The 18,689-nt window shown below is 44.3% G+C and overlaps 1 protein-coding gene across 1 annotated transcript in view; it reads left to right on the top strand.

Moving 5' to 3' along the window:
- PIWIL1 (piwi like RNA-mediated gene silencing 1) overlaps nucleotides 1-18,689 on the top strand; it is a 368,470-nt gene that overhangs the window by 311,401 nt on the left and 38,380 nt on the right. The window lies entirely within an intron of this gene.

The raw sequence follows: 18,689 nt of genomic DNA on the forward strand, positions 1-18,689 counted from the left end.
TGTTCTAATGTTCTTTTCCACTGCTTTGGTATCATTCATACATAGGTGTTGTTGGCTGCACACGGCCACATATAGCAAGCCTCTGGTGTTCTCTCTATCTCCAACTGTTGGTAGAGGGACATAACCCCCAAGTCTCTGGATTGATCTGTTGGGACTAATGGAAAGAAAATTATCAGGTAAGGACTGCTTTTTCCTTAAGTCTTGTGCACGCTGCGGGGATAAGCTCTTAGCTACCGATTCCCGCATGCTTTGCATTTCTTCTGTGGACATACCGCTTTTGCCTACTTTCAGTACTCCATCTCTGGGAGTTCAGCCCAGCTGCAGTGGCAGTTCTGACAGGCTTGGCGCCAACGGCTCCTGTGTGCCGAAAGGCTTCGGCGGCCATTTTGTCAGCGGGTTCATCACCCACTTCTATGGTCCAGGATGTTGGTTTTGTGGGGGTAGAAATCTCTGCCCTGCCGTTTTCGCTTGAATTTGTTCTTTTAAGTCTTAGTATTTTTATTGATTTAAGAACAGAATAACATATTAGAAAGCATTATAACATCATACAAATGCCAAAAAGCGTGAGGGAGGGAAAAGAGAGAAAAAGAAGCAGTTTGAAAAACAAGAAAAAAAAACACCCAGGAGGGAAAGGACTTCTCAACATGCTTCTCTAAAGTACATGAGCAACAAAAAAGTTTGCTTATGCTGCCTCTCCTTCTTCCCCTCACTTTACTTTTGAGGAGCAGCTTCCTAAGAAACAAACATTTTCCGTTTCGCAGGATTTGGAGAATGTTCCTCCTTGGGAGGTTTTATCTGTATATTCTCACTGTCCTAGTTCTGCTGATGGCCCTGACTTGGCCATTTCAGAGGCAGACAGGGATGATCCAGTAGCTAGGCAGTTTTTGACAGTGGAGTTGCCTCTGTCGGTCACAAAATCTATGGAGGCTTTAAACATTTCTTCCCCTGCTTCTTAGTCCTCTGGTCCTGCTCCATCTATTATGTCAGGTACTAAGAGATCCTCCTGTATATTTCCATATTCATGGGGCTATGCAAGAGCTTATTGTAGCTCAGTGGGAGACCCCAGATTCTAACCTCTGGGTGGCTTGCACTATATGTCTAAATTATATCCCCTTCTGCCATCTGATTTAGAGCAGTTTGCTCTGCCTAAGGTACCACTATCCCTGTTGAAGGCGGCACTGCATTAAAGAATATGCATGCAATTTCTTTGTAACCAGGGCTGCGCTATTGTGGATTCAACAGGTGTCCACGTTGGACTCACCTCCAGACTTTCTCCCTACCCTAGAGGCGGGTTGTCCTATTTGTCAGACGCTCTTTATGATATTCTAGCGTCAGCTAAGGGTATGGCCTTGGCTGTTTGGGCACAACGCTGGCTATGGTTGAGGCATTGGGCTTCTGATGTGGCATCCAAATCTTGTCTGGCAAAGTTGCCCTTTCGAGGGAAAGTACTCTTTGGTGCGGATTTGGAGAAGATTGCTAAAGACCTGGGAGATTCCAAGGCCCAACGGCTACCTGAGGACAAGCCTAAGCCTCATCTCTAGACAGCTAAGTCTCATTTTCGAGAAGTCTGGAGCTATTGACCAGAGAAGGCTTGTGCTTCCACTCAAAAACCTCACTTTCCTCAGAATTGGCTTTCCTTTCGAAGAGACAAGAAGCCCTTTTTCGCTTCCTCAAGAACCTCTCCTTTGTAGACCTCGCAATGGTGGGGTCGAGGTTCACGCCTTTTATGTAGACATAGGTGTGTGTCTTTCCCGCTTTCACAAGGAGTGGACCACTATTACTGAATGGCTACAAGCTAGAATTTTCAAAGCTACTCGCAGATCTTTTCATGTTGTCCTCTTGTGGTAGCTGTGCAGAGTCATGCAGTACTAACTGTCTTAGCCTCTTTAAGGCGACTGGGGGCCATTCAGCCTGTTCCTCTGGCAGAGATGGGCATGGGTTGATATTACAACTATTTTGTTGTCCCAAAGAAAGCAGACTCTCTTCATCCCGTTCTGCATCTGTCTCTGACTGCTGCACTCTGCATGGAGACTCTTTGTTCTGTCATAGCCTTGGTCCAGTCCGGCGAGTTTCTCACCTCAGTAGATCTCAAGGAGGCTTATTTTCATATCCCAATTTGGCTTCCTCATAGGAAAGTTCTTCAGTTTGCAATCCTGGGAGATTATTTTCAATTCAAAGCTTTGACTTTTGACCTCGCCACTGCACCTTTGCACATTTTCAAAAGTTACACTGGCAAGGGATCCAGGTACATCCTTACCTGGATGATTGGCTAATTTGGGCACTTTCTTTCAAGAGAACCTTCGGCAGTACACAGTCCTGTCTCTCCTTTCTGCGCTGGGTTGAGTGATGAATTATGACAAGAGTCATCTCACCCCCACCCAGACCCTGGGAGTGTGCTTTTATACCCATGCGGGAAGGTTTTCATGCCTCAGTATCGTCTCAAACAGCAAATTCTCAGGCTTCTCTCTCTTCCCTGCCCACGAGCATGAGGTTATGCTCAGGTACTCAATTCTATGGTGGCCACTTTGGATGTTCTACATTGGGCAGTCCACATGTGGCCCCCTGAAGTTGTCCTTGTTTAGCTAGTGGTCTCCAGTCTCTTGGACCTACGACCAGCTGGTGCCATGGACGCCTGAAGCCAGGTGGAGTCTGACTAGGTGATTTTTTCCTATGCACACTTAGGTGAGGTTGCCCTTACACATGCCCAGTTGGTGTGTTCTCACCTCCGATGCCAGCCTCTTCATATGGGGAGCCCATTATCTCCACCACTCTGCACAGGACCGCTAGTCAAGAGTGGAGGCTTCCTGGTCCATCAACAGATGGAACTTCGAGCTGTCCGGAAAGCTCTACTAGCCTTTCGCCTCTTCTTTGCAGGAGGCCGGTGCATGTGCTCCCAGACAATGTCACAGCTGTTGTCTTACATCATCAGACAAGGCGGAACAAAAATTATATCTCTAGCTCAGGAGGCACGTCTTCTTTTTTAAGTGAGCGGAATTAACATTCCGATGATTTCAGCGTCTCATATAGCGGGTTCACTGAACTCACAAGCAGATTTCCTCAGCAGAGTTTCTCTGGACCTGGGGGAATGACAACTGTCAAAGTCTGCATTTCGCCTCATTTCCACACAGTGGGGCCTTCTGGTTCTGAACTTCATGACATCCAGACTTAATGCGCAAGTACACAGATTCTACAGCTGCTTCAGAGAAACAAGCTTCCTAGGAATGGATATACTGGTACAGCCTTGGCCGTCGGATGGCCTCCTTTACGTGTTTCCTTTGTAGCCTCTAGTGGGATGTCAAACTCCTGGCTAAGGTGTTAAGTACTTGCTTTGCTGGGATACTGCCGGCCTTGATTCACCGGGACCAGGCAGGTTTTGTTCCCCGGAGACAGGTGGATGATAATATTTGCCGAACTCTTAACATAATTTGGGAGGCACAACGGGCTCGGTCCAAGTTGTTGCTTTTATGGAGGATTTTAGAAAAGGGGGAAATTTTTGTCAGTGGATTCATAGTTTTTATTTTAAGCTTGCGACCAGGGTATGAGTGAATGGTAGTTACTCAAATCCGTTTGGTGTCGCACGGGGGACCAGACAGGGGTGCCCTCTTTTACCCCTCTTATTTGCATTGCCCATTGAACCTTTAACGCAACGGATTAGAGTTAATCCAGATATCTGTGGTTTCCAGCTGGGTGAGAGGGCTCCTCATAAGTTGGCTTTATTTGCTGATGATATTTTGATGTATGTTGGCAGCCTACATTCTTCTCTTCCAGTTATATTGAAAGAGTTTAAGGGGATCTTTTAGTAAAGATTAGCTCAAGTTATTTGTAGCAGGGCCCATTTTATTCCTATGAGCCCTGCTGCAGATAACTTGAGTGAATCTTTAGTAAAAGACCCCTTAAGGGATTTGGAAAATGGGTGAGCTTTAAAGTGAATTTAAATAAAACTGAAATTCTGTGGATCATGTTCCTTTCAAATGGGCAAAAATTCATATTTGATACTTAGGGATTCAGGTATCTAGAGATCTTACAAAGCAATTATGATCTTTAATTAAGAGTCTTCCGGGGGATTTCCTCAGAATGCATTCCACTTGGTTATCTTGGTGGGGGGGGGGGGGGGGGGGGATCACAGCCTTGAAGATGAATGTGCTTTCTGGTCTACTCTTTGTTTCAAACGCTGCATTTAGCAGTGCCGGAGGGGGTTTTGCAAATGTTGCAAGAGGACTTTTCTAGGTTTATATGAGGGGGGGGGGGGGGAACACTTCCCAAGATTGGCCAAAAAGATTTTGTGGTGTGGACAGGATTAGGGAGGTAGGACAGTCCTAAATCTTTTATAATATTGGGCAGGACAACTTAAACAACTTTGGATTGGGAGGGATTCCCAGCAAAGGTGGAGTAGTACTTGAACAGAACTATTTGTCTGTTATACCCTTACATTTGCTTATTGTGGTTTTCACGGATACCCCTAGAGTATAACAGAAGGATCATCAACCCTTTTATGAGACATCTGGGATTATGGAAGGAGGGTAAAGAGGAGTTTGGGGATTGGAACTTGGAGCTCGTCCTTGGCTTTGTTCCGTTATGAGCCTGGCTTTCAGGCGGGGCGGGGAAGTGGTGTATTTCTTAAATGGGAGGAGAAGGGACTTACTTGTTTTCATCAATTATTGAATGTGGGGGAGCTTATTCCTTTTCCAGATCTGAAAACTACCTATGGGTTTCCTGTCTGCAGGTCAAACATTATATGATGGGACAAGGGTGGCCTCAATCTTATCCAGATGATACTAAACATTTTGAAAATTTATTGCGAGGTCTGGCCACTTGGTCTAGACCCTTTCATTGTTTTATCATTTTTTGGGGGGGGGCCTGGTCTTTTATTAAAAGCTTGGGTTCATGGATCAATAGGATCGGGGTTTGGGTACTGACATTACAAAGAGTGAATGGAAACGAGTATTTAAAGCCCAAAAATCCTCTATTTTTGTGTTGATAAATGCTTATAAGGTGATTACTCGTTGGTATTATACGCCTGTGAAATTAAAGGCCATGTTCCCTAATACTGCTACAGCACTGGAGGTGCTTACAGCTAAGGGCATCTTTTTTTCATATTTGGTGGGAATGTGTGCATATTCAACATTATTAGACGCAAGTGGTTCTGAGACTGACCTGTATTTTGGGTAAACCATTTCCACTCACTCCCAAGGCTTGTTTGTTGGGACTGAGTAATATAGCGGGCCTCCGCTGGCAGGTTAGACTTAAGAGGCTTTGCTTGGCAGCAGATAAAGGGGTAATCACAGTACACTGGAAGTAAACATCTGGGCCTACAAATTTAGACTGGCTGATTCGAGTGGCCTATCTTCGAGATTTGGCAATCCTAACTGATAGACTCGAGGGTCTGTATGATCCGACAACAGAGGAATGGACTCATCTGGCTCTATTGTTCCCTGCTACAGATTAATGGGTTAAGGGGGGTTTAGGGGAGGGAAGGGGATGGTTGTGCAACTCGGGGGGGGGGGGGTATGGCAGGTATATTTGGGGGGGAGAAGAGGGTAGGGCGTTGATCTTGTGTGGATTATTATGATTGTTTTATAATTTTCCAATAATTTATTGAAACAAAAAAAAAGAAAAGGACACTATCCAACTGGGTTTAAGACTGCATCTCCTTCTGTTACTCATTCTTAATCTTCAACTATCAGGGTGAGTAGGTCCTAGAACATAAGAGAAGCCATACTGGGTCAGACCAATGGTCCGTCTAGGCCAGTATCCTGTTTTCCAAATAGTGGCCAAGAAACCCAAATTGTGGCAACATTCCATACTACAAATCCCAGGGCAAGCGGTTGCTTCCCCATGTCTGTCTCAATATCAGACTATGGAATTTTCCTCCAGGAAAACCTTTTTTAAACTCAGATACGCTAACCACCGTTACCACATCCTCTGGCAAAGAGTTCTAGAGCTTAACTATTCGTTGAGTAAAAAAATATTTCCTCCTATTTGTTTTAAAAGTATTTCCATGTAACTTCATTGAGTGTCCCCTAGTCTTTGTACTTTTGGAACGAGTAAAAAATCAATTTACTTCTCATTCTACACCACTAAGGATTTTGTAGACCTCAATCATATCTCCCCTCATCCATCTCTTTTCCAAACTGAAAAGCCCTAACCTCTTTAGCCTTTCCTCATATGAGAGGAGTTCCATCCCCTTTATCATTTTGGTCACTCCTTTTTGAACCTTTTCTAATTCCGCTGTATCTTATTTGAGATACGGCGACCAGAACTGAACGCAATACTCAAGGTGCGGATGCACCACAGAGTGATACAAAGGCATTATAGTATTTTTGGTCTTATTCACCATCCTGTTTACTTTTTTTTTTTTTTTTTGGTTACCGCCGCACACTGAGCAGAAGATTTCAGAGTATTATCTACAACGACACCTAGATCTTTCTCTTGAGCGCTGTCCCCCAAGGTGGATCCTAGCATCATGTAACTGATTCGGATTATTCTTTCCAATGTGCATCATCTTGCAGTTGTCCACATTAAATTTCACCTGTCATTTGGACGCCCAGTCTTCCTATTTCCTAAGGTCTTCCTGCAATATTTCACAGTCCACATGTGTTCTAACAACCTTGAATAGTTGGTTAGAATACTATTGAAACATCACATTTGCAGATGATACAATAGTTTTGTATCATCTGCAAATTTGATCACCTCACTCGTTCTGATTTCCAGATCATTTATAAATATGCTAAATATCACTGGTCCCAGTACAGATCCCTGCGGCACTCCACCCTCCATTGAGAGACATGACCATTTAACCTTACCTTCTGTTTTCCAGTAGCTAGGCAGTATCTAGGCTGTCCAATAACCAATTCCTAATCCACACCAGAACCTTGCCACCTATCCCATGACTCTTTAATTTTCTCAGGAGTCTCTCATGAGGAACTTTATCAAAAGCTTTCTGAAAATCTAGATGCACCACATCAACCGACTCACCTTTATCCACGTTTATTCACACTTTCGAAGAAATGAAGCAAATTGTTGAGGCAAGACTTCTCTTGGCTGAACCCATGCTGACCCTGTCTACGTGTTGTGTAATTTTATTCTTTATAGTAGTTTCCACTATTTTGCCTGGCACCAACATCAGGCTTACTGGTCTGTAATTTCCTGGATCACCCCTAGAATCCTTTCTAAAAATCAGCATCACATTAGCCATCCTCCAATCTTCAGGTACTACGGATGATTTTAATGACAGGCTACACATTAGTTCTTTGAGTACCCTTGGATGTATGCCATCTGGTCCAGGTGACCTACTACTCTTTAATTTGTCAATTTGGCTCAGTACATCTTCCAGGTTCACCAAGATTTCTTTCAGTTCCTCCGCATCATCACCCTTGAAAACCATTTCTGGTACAGGCAGATCTCTTACATGTTCTTCCGTGAAGACAGAAGCAAAGGATTCATTCAGTTTCTATGGCCTTGTGCTCCCTGAGCACCCCTTTTACTCCTTCGTGATCTAACAGCCCCACGGATTCCCTCGCAGGCTTTCTGCTTCTGATGTATCTGAAAAAGTTGTTACTGGGAGTTTTAGCCTTTGCAGCAAGTTTCTTTTCATATTCTGTTTTAGCCTTCTTTATTAATGCTTTGCATCTGAATTGCCAGTGCTTATGTTACTTCTTATTTTCTTTATATGGGTCCTTTTTCCATTCTTTGAATCTTTTGGCTGTAATGGCCTCTTTTAACAATTCTTGTTGTTGTTTTCTCTTCTTTCCACCTTTGCAAATACATGGGATGCATCTGGACTGGGCTTCCAAGATGGTATTTTTAATCATATCCACGCCTGATTTAGTGTCCTAACCTTAGTGGCCGATCCTTTTAGTTTCTTTTTTAACCATTTTTCTCACTTTATTATAGTCACTCTTTTGAAAATTAAATGATGCGATAGTAGATTTCCTTTGCGGGTTCATCCCAGATAGCTCAAACTTGATCATGTTATGATCACTGTTTCCCAGGGGACCCAACACCGCCACTTCTCGAACTATGTCCTGCACACCACCAAGGACCAGATCCAACATGGCTCCCCCTCTTGTGGATTCCTGGACCAGTTGCTCCAAGAAGCAGTCATTTATTACATCTAGAAATTTTATCTCCCTGGCACTCCCTAATGTGACATTTATCCAGTCAATATTGGGGTAAGTGAAATCACCCATTATTATAACGTTCCCCAATTTACCAGCTTTCCTAATCTCTGTAAACATTTCTTCATCCGTCTGTTCGTTCTGTCCAGGTGGATGGTAGTACCGCCCTACAAGAATACTCCTTCCCTTCACACATGGAATTTCTATCCATAATGATTCCATGCTGCTATCTGTGTCATGTGGAATGTTTATTTTATTTGACTTAATTCCCTCATTAACATATAGTACAACCTCCCCCTTCTAATTTGATCCTCTCTATCATTTTTTTTATAACCATTTAAATTTGTACAAGTGATAAAACAACTTGCCAGAAATGCAGAGAAAATATATAGGAATTATTTCAGTCAGGTAATTCTATTCTCTTCTTTAGACCACTAAATAGGGAGAGTGGAACAAGACAAGGAGATCAATTAAACAGTAAACAGCAAAAAATACTTGGTATTAACCTGATTATCCCCAGATATTACTCGTCTAATTCATTATTCCACATTGATCATCTGGTTGGCTTCTTCAAGGCCAATACGGTGTATAGTCAAATCATTTCATAGAAAACATACTTATTGTTCAATATTAGTTAGAAATAATACATCTGATTACATTCTTTCTCTTTTAAAAACCAGAAGTTATTTAACATACTTAAGTCTCTAATTCAAATCCCGCTGATTAAAGTAATCCCAGTTTTTACAGGCTTCACTCCTTTTAAAGTAATAATTGAGGAAATATTTCTGAGGAAAACTTTAGGAGTCATACCCGGAACTCTGGGAAAAACAATAATCTCGATATCATCTATAATAATAATCATTTTATTATTCAAAGTTTCTGGTCTATTATCATTTTCGGATCATAACCACTTCTTACTCGTGTAGAATCATTTGTTATATCAATTTTTCACTCTCAAAGGGTTCAGTTGAATTGCCAGTGTAACTCTCTAATAAAATTATATCTGAAACAAAATTATTTACTGCCACAGTTAGGTCACGAAGTGCCTTCCAGATGGTATTCAATGTAACCTCCAGGGAGCCAAAAACTCCAAGTTAATTTCTCTTAGGTGTTTAGGAGTGGTTCTGCCGATTCGGGTTCTGCTGTATACATCCTCCGTTTCAGCATATGCCTCTAACTCACTCCTCCACTCCTTTGGACATGGTGGTTGAATAATTTGGGAGCGATGGAGTTGTTTTTTCCAGGTCCAACAGCATCAACGTTCTTTCGCTGGCACTAATCAAAGGACTCGCAAACCCTTTCATCTGTGGGCAGTTTGTCGCACAGCGGTCCCGCACTTGCTGCTCAGGGGACAAAACGCTGGCCATCGGCGGCTGACCGCCAGTTGTCCCCTTCCTCTCAGTTAAGGTAACTGCAATTGCAGAGAGGAAATTTACGTATAGAAGACGAAACTTCAGAAGACAGCTAGGCCGTTGGGCATACGAACTTCAGGTCGCCATCTTACCACTCTCCCAGTTTGGGACACTCTTTGTCTGGTTTCTCCTGAGAGGCCTGTCTGATATGGGTAACCCTTCAGCATAGCCCTCTGAGTCATTGAAACACAGAAGCCCCTCCACCACTACAAGGTGGTGTCCCTTCGGAGGGGGATCCTCTCTATCATTGTGATAACAATTTGTACCCTGTTAACACAGTGTCCCATTGATTTTCCTCTTTCCACCAAGTCTCTGAAATGCCTATTATATCTACCTCTTCATTTAGTGCTGTATATTCTAACTCTCTCATCTTATTTTTTAGGCTTCTAGCATTTGTATACAGGCGCTTCAGATTTTGTTTTTTCCTTTGAACTACATGCTGCTTAGAAGATGAAGGGGATAATATGCATCCTTTACCCTACTCTCTCATTAAGCACACCTGGCTTACTTTTCAGCATTGTTGAAACCTCTCTACTGGGATTCCCTATGTTTAAATCTTTTTATTGATGAAATAACATATACAATCGTAATGACATTCCTCAAGGTTCATAAACCAGCATTTTAACAACCTATCCCTGTCTTATCCCCTAACTCCACCCTTCTCCCCTTCTACTTCCCTCTAACCCTTCCCCCCCCCCCCCAAAAAAAATGAACATACCACAAATACACCCAAGACATATTATTACATATTCAATAACAGGCTTCTAGATTCAGAGGGTATTGTATTCAGGAACGGGCTCCATCTGTCCATAAAAAGTTCAAACTCCTGGTGTGGCTTCTCTCTAGCCTGTATTCTTTCCATCCTCATTAGAGTTATCATCTGGGTTCTCCATATCTGGATCGAGGGTCCTTTTACTTCGAGCCAGTCAATTAGAATCATTTTCTTTGCCATCATGATAGCTCGTTTCACAAATGCCAGATAGCCCTTGGGCCCTGGCTGGCTGATCTCAGGTTTGCCGAACAACAATAGTGGTGAGTATCTCCATTTTGCCTTCCACAAGCGCTCTATTTGACTGAGTAGGTTTGACCAGAACCGGACAACTCTCGGACAGCTCCAAAACATATGTCCTAAAGTTGCTCCGCTCCCTTTACATTTAGGGCAGGCTCCGTCGGGGGACATCCCCATATGGAATGCTCTTCGAGGGGGAACATGGAGCCGCAGCACAAACCGATACTGAAGCTCCCAATAGTCAGCCCAGGTGGTCACCTGTCTCAGAAGTTAGTACATGCTCCTGAAATACATGACTTGATATCTGTACTGACAGGTCTCTCCCCCAGTCTTTAGCATATTTAGCGTAGTCTAATTCAGATTTAGTGTCTTTAATGTGTCTATGGTGGTAGAGCATTGGCACCTTCTGTTGTGAGTTCAGGGAGAGTGCTGAAGTTAACTCTTCTTGTACATCTGCTAATGCCTCCCAAGGAAGACTGGACACATATCTAATTTGCCAGCAAAACAGTTGGTCTTTTGGTCCTAAAAGTTGTAACTCTTGCAAGGTTATACGAGATTGTAGTTTCCCCTCCTCCGTGATAATTTGCTGTGAAAAGGTAACTCCTCGCTCCTTCCATCTGCTGAATATTGTATAGATAAGTCCCGGTGGGAAGGCTGGGTTACCGCACAACAGCAACAGAGGGGTCACTTTATGGGCGCAATGATGAAGTTTACCGATCCACCGCCAAGCTTTTTGGGCCGTAGGTAGGATATGAGATGCCTCCAGTGTTGGTGATATTTTGCATTTCAGTCCGTGCAGCAGGCTACTAAAGTGATACGGTCTAAATAGCTCCAACTCGATCTTGGTTGCCGAGAAGTCTGTAGTGCCCCTAAACCAGTCATTTAAATGTCTCATGGCACTCGCTACAGTTAGCGATCTGATATTTAATAGACCCAATCCTCCATATTCCTTTGGAGTGCATACCATAGCCAGAGGTAGTCTCGGTCTTTTACCACACCACAGATATTTTGCCAGCGTTGCGTTCAATTTCTTCTCATCTGCACCTTTTAGGTACAATGGTAGCATTTGAAACACATAAAGCTAGCATGACACTATCATCATATTATACAGGGCTATTCGCCCTAGAAGCGAAATGGGCAGTGCCTGCCATTGTGTCAGTTTTGTTATAGTCCCTGAAAGCAAAGGTTGAATGTTTAAATCATAAAGTTTAGTCAAATCTTGCGGGATCTGTACACCTAAATATTTAATCTCTCTCCCCGTTTTCGACTGGGTTCCCTCCGCCTCCCAGGAGCCCACCCCCTGGGGATGCACTTGAATAATAGAGGATTTCTGCAAGTTCATCTTAAATCCTGAGATAGCCCCAAAGCATGTGGTTCTCTGAATTAAGATTCACACTGAGTTCTCTGGGCAAGTTGTCACTATCAGCAAGTCATCAGCAAAGGCCATCACCTTAACCCTCTCCCCTCCCACTTCTACACCTGTTATTCCCTCCTCTCTAACCAGGGTCCTCAGGAGAGGCTCGATAGCTAGTAAGAACAATGCTGGGGATAGAGGGCAACCTTGTCTAGTCCCCCGCAAGATGGGGAATTGCGGGGTACGCACTCCATTAACCAATACAGCAGCTGTCGGGTGTGCATATAAGGTTTGAATCGCCTGGTAGGCCCATCCCTGTATCCCTGAGTATCGAAGTGCTGCAAAAAGATACTCCCAATTTACACTGTCAAAAGCGTTTTCAGCATCTAGGCTGATCAGTGCTGCTTTTGTCTTTGTTTGCTGACAGTGCCGTATAGCAAGTAGTAAGCGTCGGACATTCACCACTGAGTGGCAGTTGCGTACAAACCCTACCTGCTCAGGTCCCACCAGGAGGGGAATACACAGGTGCAGTCTATTTGAAAGCAATTCAGCTAGTATTTTAATGTCTACATTTATTAAGGAGATTGGCCTGTACGAATCTGCGTACATTTCCGTTTTCCCTGGTTTTAAAATTAAAGTAAGGCTTCGTTTGCGTGCAGTGGAAAGCTTTGCCGTGTCACCGCCTCTTCAAAGTAATCTTGGAGGGCTCCAACTACTAGGGGTCCCAGTAATTTATAGAACTTGCTTGTGTACCCATCAGGGCCTGGGGCAGAATGTAGAGGTAAAGACTTGATAATTGCTTGCAACTCTTTTCCTGATATAGGTTTTCCTAAATTCCTTGCCTCCTCTTTAGTCAGTTGGGTCATACCCGCCTTGCGAAAATATTCCTGCATTTCAGTCAGGCCTGGGGTTCGTCCCTGCTTATACATTGTGCTGAAAAATTCTTGAAAGACATGAGCCACCTTCTCTTTCTTATATTGGGATATTCCCTCTTTGTCCCTTACCACTTTGATTATGCGTGGTCCTCCTCTGTGTTTAACTAGGCGTGCTAGAAGAGTCCCTGTCTTGTTCCCGAACCTCTGGAGTTTATATTTCCTGAGAACTAGCGCTTTTGAGGCTCTCTCCTGGAGTAATGTGTTTAATGCTATTTGGGCCACCCACATTTGCTCCGTACGTTGATTACTAGGGGCCTGAATAAATCTGCGTTTTGCCTTTTGGAGCTTTTTTCCATGTTTATGATGGCCCCTGTCTTTCTGCGCTCTCACCCAGCTACGTATGCAATTACATCGCCTCTAGGAACTGCTTTTGCCGCTTGCCAAAATATGGCAGGGAGATTCTTATACTCGTGGTTAAATTCTGCATACTCTGTCCATCTTCCTTGCAAGTATTTCTGAAAATCTTTATTCGATGCTAAGTAAAACGGAAAGCGCCAGCCCGCAGTGCTACGGTCGCTATCTGGGATCCTCAAGTCGGCCCAGACCATCGCATGGTCCGATATTTCTTCCGGGCCAATTTCCACTGCCTCTATTTGCGAAAATATCTTCCTATCAATTAGTATGTAATCTATCCTTGAAAATGTGCCATGTGCTCTGGATAGGTGTGTAAAATCCCGCCGTTCCGGATGTAATGTCCACCATGCATCTACTACACTGAGCTCCTGCATGAAGTGGTGTAAAGCTCTCGCTTGTGGCCCCCCTCGCGCTGAGCGTCTTGGCACTGAACAGTCTAATAGAATGTCTTCCACTAAATTTATTTATTTATTATTTATTTATTTGTTACTTATATCCCACATTTTCCCACTCATGCAGGCGCAATTAAGGTCTCCCAGCAGTATTAAAGGTAAGGATTTGTAAAGTAGACATGTGCGTGCTATGTGGCCATAAAATGCCTTATCGTATATGTTTGGTCCATACACCGCTACCACTAGGTACTCTTTGTGGTGTAACCAAAGGTGTATTATCACAAACCTGCCTTGGGGATCATTGCCCACCAGCTGTGATCTGGCCATTAAGCCTTTTCTAAGCAGAATAGCTACACCTCTCTTCTTCCCCACGGCTGACGCTGAATGTACTTCACCCACCCAACCTCGCTTCAGTTTTTGATGTTCCTCTGGGGATAAGCACGTTTCTTGTAAGCAGACTACATCTGCTTTGTGCCTCTTTAAGGCGGCAAGAATCTTAGCCCATTTTATTGGTGTGGAGACTCCCCCCACATTCCACGTCAGGAACCTTGTGACTGTGTTACTAGCCGTAAGATATATTTGGTGGTTTGTCATAGCAGTCGTGTATATTGTTTCTCCGGTTCCCAGCTCACCAGGGCCTCCCTACCTTTCTCATAATGGCCTCCCTCTGATGCTTGTTCCCCCCTCAATATTGGCAGTCCCCCCCCCCCCCCCCCTGAATATACTGTCGCGCTCTCCCATCCTCATTATGGCCCCCTCCCTGTAACAATACCTCCCGGATCCTGTCCAACAAATAGTCCCTCCCTGCCTCCCCCCCATACCTTCCACCCTTCTCCCCGTTGACCCCTCACTCTCGTCCCCGTGCATCAGTTAGGGGAGTGAAGGTCTAAGGATGGCGGACTCCCCCCCCCCCCCCCCCCCCTTGAATGTCACACCCCAAGAACTTGCCTCCGTTAACTGAGTTAATCAATCATATCTTTACAACTTATCAACTATTAGCTTCTTTTCATACATACTGGTATTAACTTTAACTCCACGTAACATAACTGGTTAATCTGCAATTTCAAGTTCAGTCCTGTTTATCATCTGTACCGGCCTGTATGTAAGACATTACCCTCTTATGTGGGGGGTCCATCAGCCTAGTCCTGGGCTCGATGCGGTGTCATATTTTAATCCATGTTGCGCTTCCTGCGGAGTTGCAAAGGTTCTCCAAGACCCTTCTGTTTGTACCTTTAACAGCGCTGGATATAGCAGCATAAAGCGTTGCTTGTTTTCCGCCAGCCTACTGCAGATGGGGCCAAAAGCTCTTCTTCTCCTCTCTTGTACTGCTAAAGAATAGTCCTGGAACACCTTTATTGGTGACCCCTCAAACTCCATAGTGTCCCATTTTTAACCGGGCCCCTTGCAGTATTTCCTCTTTATGGATAAAATTGTGTATTTTGACAAGCACTACACTCGGCCTGGTTCTTGAATTCTGCTTTCCCAGACGGTGCGCCCACTCCAGGCAGAGCGGCCCTGCGCTGTCCGAGAGCACGAACTCATTGTTTAGCCAACGCTCTAATTGGGTGAGAAGAGAGCGTTCAGGGACCGATTCGGGAACTCCTATTATACGGAGGTTCGACCTCCTAGATCTATTCTCCAAATCATCCACTTGTTGGGTTAAGGCGTCTAGCTCCCTCTGCAAATCTTTGATCACGGTCGCTCTGGCTACCTCAGTGTCCTCGATATCAGACACTCGCACCTCTAACTCCCCAGTTCTTCGGACCATCTCATCAAGACGTGTTTCCATCCCAGCCAGCTGATCGGATAGTTTGCTGAATTGTGGTGCTAGCGCGGTCTGTATCACCTCTGTTAGTTGTTGCAGTTGATCGGCATTAAATGTTGTAGCGGCTTCTGGTTTTGGACTTGCCGCCATCTTGCCTTCTCCCTGTCCGCGTTGTTTTTCGGGTTCCTTTTTCACGGTTCTGTTCTGCATTACCCTGCTTTCTTGTACTACAAAGGGGTCCATAAACTTCAAGCCTATGCAGTTCTTGAGGCTCTTCCCAGTAATTTCGCCGTTGTAACGGGAGTTATGGGGGAGGGTAGCCTGAGAGAGATTAGAAGCACGTCTTCCTTCCTCTCAATCCATCACGTGACCCCACTGGGATTCCCTATATGTCCTGTTTCAATAGTATCCTTCAAGGATACTCCACAGCGAATCATGCGCTCCTGGGCAGACGTCGGTTTTTCTCCCCATTCTAGTTTAAAAGCTGCTCTATCTCCTTTGTAAAAGTTATCGACAGCAGCCTGGTTCTATCCCAGTAAAGGTAGAACCCCTCATTTCGAAACAGTCTCCCCCTTTCCCAGAATGTCTCCTAGTTCCTAATAAATCTAAATACCTCATCCCTGCACCTTTGTCTCAACCGATCAAAACACGGACTGTATTGGATTTGGTAATTTCTGAAGATGGACTCAAGTTCCAGCATTATTGTGCTTTATGGTGACATTCAAGGTTGTGACACCCTACTGCATATGACATTTTGGGGATTGTCTTATTTTTGAAAGTTGAGTCAACTGTTCTACATACGGATCATGGAATATGTTCCAGATATATAATCTTTGCACTGGATTAACACGGTGCGGAGCAACGTGGACTCATTATATTTGAACAAATTGTTGGATGACTGTTGTGATAAGTATGTTATTTGTGAAGATTGGTATCAGTCCCTTCTAGCAGCAGGATTGTGGGCAGTATTTGTTACATAAGTACATAAGTAATACCACACTGAAAAAGACCAAAGGTCCATCGAGCTCAGTATCCTGTCCACGACAGCGGCCAATCAGGCCAAGGGCACCTGGCGAGCTTCCCAAATGTACAAACATTCTATACATGTTATTCCTGGAATTGTGGATTTTTCCCAAGTCCATTTAGTAGTGGTTTATGGACTTGTCCTTTAGGAAACAGTCTAGCCCCTTTTTAAACTCTGCTAAGCTAACCGCCTTCACCACTTCTCTGGCAATGAATTCCAGAGTTTATGCGTTGGGTTACAAATCTGTAGGACAGAGGTGATATGTCTGTTATGTGAAAGCAGTACTAAACAATGTGATTTTATATTTTTGTAGTATTTTAATATAAAATTTGAAGTTTGAAATAAAGATTTTGGAATATTCATAGTTGTGGTAGTATATTAGATGTAATAGAGTACAACTACAGTGGTGGAAATAAGTATTTGATCCCTTGCTGATTTTGTAAGTTTGCCCACTGACAAAGACATGAGCAGCCCATAATTGAAGGGTAGGTTATTGGTAACAGTGAGAGATAGCACATCACAAATTAAATCCGGAAAATCACATTGTGGAAAGTATATGAATTTATTTGCATTCTGCAGAGGGAAATAAGTATTTGATCCCCCACCAACCAGTAAGAGATCTGGCCCCTACAGACCAGGTAGATGCTCCAAATCAACTCATTACCTGCATGACAGACAGCTGTCGGCAATGGTCACCTGTATGAAAGACACCTGTCCACAGACTCAGTGAATCAGTCAGACTCTAACCTCTACAAAATGGCCAAGAGCAAGGAGCTGTCTAAGGATGTCAGGGACAAGATCATACACCTGCACAAGGCTGGAATGGGCTACAAAACCATCAGTAAGACGCTGGGCGAGAAGGAGACAACTGTTGGTGCCATAGTAAGAAAATGGAAGAAGTACAAAATGACTGTCAATCGACAAAGATCTGGGGCTCCACGCAAAATCTCACCTCGTGGGGTATCCTTGATCATGAGGAAGGTTAGAAATCAGCCTACAACTACAAGGGGGGAACTTGTCAATGATCTCAAGGCAGCTGGGACCACTGTCACCACGAAAACCATTGGTAACACATTACGACATAACGGATTGCAATCCTGCAGTGCCCGCAAGGTCCCCCTGCTCCGGAAGGCACATGTGACGGCCCGTCTGAAGTTTGCCAGTCAACACCTGGATGATGCCGAGAGTGATTGGGAGAAGGTGCTGTGGTCAGATGAGACAAAAATTGAGCTCTTTGGCATGAACTCAACTCGCCGTGTTTGGAGGAAGAGAAATGCTGCCTATGACCCAAAGAACACCGTCCCCACTGTCAAGCATGGAGGTGGAAATGTTATGTTTTGGGGGTGTTTCTCTGCTAAGGGCACAGGACTACTTCACCGCATCAATGGGAGAATGGATGGGGCCATGTACCGTACAATTCTGAGTGACAACCTCCTTCCCTCCGCCAGGGCCTTAAAAATGGGTCGTGGCTGGGTCTTCCAGCACGACAATGACCCAAAACATACAGCCAAGGCAACAAAGGAGTGGCTCAGGAAGAAGCACATTAGGGTCATGGAGTGGCCTAGCCAGTCACCAGACCTTAATCCCATTGAAAACTTATGGAGGGAGCTGAAGCTGCGAGTTGCCAAGTGACAGCCCAGAACTCTTAATGATTTAGAGATGATCTGCAAAGAGGAGTGGACCAAAATTCCTCCTGACATGTGTGCAAACCTCATCATCAACTACAGAAGACGTCTGACCGCTGTGCTTGCCAACAAGGGTTTTGCCACCAAGTATTAGGTCTTGTTTGCCAGAGGGATTAAATACTTATTTCCCTCTGCAGAATGCAAATAAATTCATATACTTTCCACAATGTGATTTTCCGAATTTAATTTGTGATGTGCTATCTCTCACTGTTACCAATAACCTACCCTTCAATTATGGGCTGCTCATGTCTTTGTCAGTGGGCAAACTTTCAAAATCAGCAAGGGATCAAATACTTATTTCCACCACTGTATATTGAAATTCATTTACCCATATTTTTGTGAACTTATTTACATACTAGTGGAACCAAGCCCGTTTCATCCAAAATGAAACGGGCCCTAGGAAGGCTCTCATCTAAGAGATTTTTCCTCTCTCCCCTCCCCTCCATGTCCAGCGATTCTCCCCCCCCCCCCCCCTCCTTTCCAAGTCCCGCGATTCTGACCTTCCCTTGGGCTGTCCTCCATGTCCAGCGATTCTCCTCTGCCCTCCCATCCGTGTCCCGCGATTCTGCCCTCCTCTCCATGTTCAGTGAGTCTCCTCTTCCTTGCCCTCCCATCTGTGTCCTGCGATTCTCTCCTCTCCCA

This window comes from Microcaecilia unicolor, chromosome 11 (assembly GCF_901765095.1).
Source record: "Microcaecilia unicolor chromosome 11, aMicUni1.1, whole genome shotgun sequence".
In the NCBI taxonomy this organism is placed as follows: domain Eukaryota; kingdom Metazoa; phylum Chordata; class Amphibia; order Gymnophiona; family Siphonopidae; genus Microcaecilia; species Microcaecilia unicolor.